We start from the raw sequence: 2171 nt of genomic DNA, 5'->3' as shown, positions 1-2171 counted from the left end.
TCCATTAAATGATAAGTAACTTCGATAATATATTTTTTGATTTATCAAATATTGGTACTCTTCCACAAGTATCGATATGTAAATCTACCTTTGATTTGTAATTTCACTGAACTACATAGGCAATATTTCAAATCAAAGAACATCAGTTTGAATTGAATTTTTAGGAGAGGTTAATTTTCTGAGAAAGAAAGGTTTAGGTTTTGATTTTCTAGTAACCTTCACACACAAACTAGAAGAAAAAACCTTTTCGAAACAGCTACTTCCATATAAACATTGAATTACACGAAAGAAAAATTCTTTCGAAACATATACTTTTATATGAACACTGAATTATATAAAAAACGTGTTTTTCTATTCAGTTTGTGTACGAAACATTCGTTATGGACATGAATCAGATATCATTCACAGGATTACTACACAATATAGTAAATGAAAGAGGTATAATCTAGGCTTCAATATCGCCTAATCAAATGAAAATTCTTCATTATGTTTTATGGAATTCTAGTTGTTTTATCGAAATCTAATGAATGAAACGGCGCATTGCAAATTGGTTTATATCAGATTATAACAAATATGAAACAGTTTGTTTAAAAAATTACAATTAAGTAAAAATCAAGCACAAAATTGAAAATTGAACAATCAAAATGCAAATCTGCTTCTGGTTAGCGTTCCTTTTGAATTTCAGTTGTCAGTGGGTGACACTTGAAATCTGAGAAATCATAAGTGGTTGGTGTTTCCGTTTCCTTTAAGTTTATAAAAGTTGTATTTTAGTTTTTGGCCTTTTTGGCCATGTGTGTGTTGATAAAATGACTGAGTATTAGAAATTATTTTATTTTCTAACTAAGGAAACCCATAAACAAGCGGAAAACGGTCGTTTCCCGTCAGAGGGCCAACTCCCGCTAAACCGGTGAAGCAGAGAGAGGGGGTAGGTGAAAGCACTCGAATGACCTATAATTAGTCATCTCTCCGAGGAATAAATCCAGTCATCATCCGAAGACGATTGTCGATACTAACAATCGAAACGTCGTTAAGTAATACGATTTGATATCTCTTATTTTTTTATTTTATTTCAATTGTTAATTTTTTTCCTTAATTTCATTTCATTGTAATTTCTTTTCAGGGTTTTTTTGCTTGATACAATTGTTATTTTCAGCTATTCTTCTTAATTTTCACCTTCATTTGTTATTTCAGAGATTTTAAAACATATCAATTAGACAATGGAAGTCCGAGCTAATGAAATTCAAATATGTAACAGTATTGATAGTCCCTAAGCTTTTTTGATATAATTCGAAATGGAGGTGGTAGTAACGAACTTTGATAATTCTACATTTTGGCGAATATTTCAAAAACAACCACTTATATTCCCGATCGGGGAAGAGATTATTCTATTTGATTTGAAAGGGTTATATTTTTAGGAGTGATTAATTTTTTGGGAAAGAAAGGTTTTGGCTTTCTTCTACTCCATCTGATACAAAAAAAAATGGATGAGAGAATCTTCCAAAGAAAGGAAGGATTAATCAATTTGAAAATAAGTAACTCTATACATGGATGTGTAGATCATGCAAAGAAGTAACTTTCAGACACAAACTGAAAGAAAGTCCTCCTGAAACAGCTACTTTCATATAAACATTGAATTACACGAAAGAAAAAATTCTTTCGAAACAAATACTTCTATATGAACACTGAATTATACAGAAGACACTTTTCTCTATTCAGTTTGTATATCGAACATTCGTGGAGGAATAAGAATCAGATATCATTCACATGAGTTCTACTTTGAATGAATGGTAATAAATTGTACTCACATGGAACACTGTCACCCTAACTGGTATACACGTGTTTCGCCTTAAGACACTTGCCCGAAGGCTCTTCAGTACCAAATTGGATAACATTATAGAAAATACACACACTTCATTCATGAATTACGATTTTGAATGTCACAGAATAAGCTTGATCTGCTTATTCTGTGACAAATAAGATTCCTCATGGCTGGGATTAAATCAAATAGGTGAATGAATGTCATTACGATGTCATCGATGACATAAGCAGATCAAGCTTATTCTGTGACATTCAAAATCGTAATTCATGAATGAAGTGTGTGTATTTTCTATAATGTTATCCAATTTGGTACTGAAGAGCCTTAGGGCAAGTGTCTTAAGGCGAAACACGTG

Source organism: Leptinotarsa decemlineata, unplaced genomic scaffold (genome assembly GCF_025532065.1).
Source record: "Leptinotarsa decemlineata unplaced genomic scaffold, Ldec_3_MD MMD2_tig00026361_RagTag_RagTag, whole genome shotgun sequence".
Taxonomy (NCBI): Eukaryota; Metazoa; Arthropoda; class Insecta; order Coleoptera; family Chrysomelidae; genus Leptinotarsa; species Leptinotarsa decemlineata.
The sequence above is the reverse complement of the archived record's forward strand: the minus strand, read 5'-3'. Positions refer to the sequence as shown.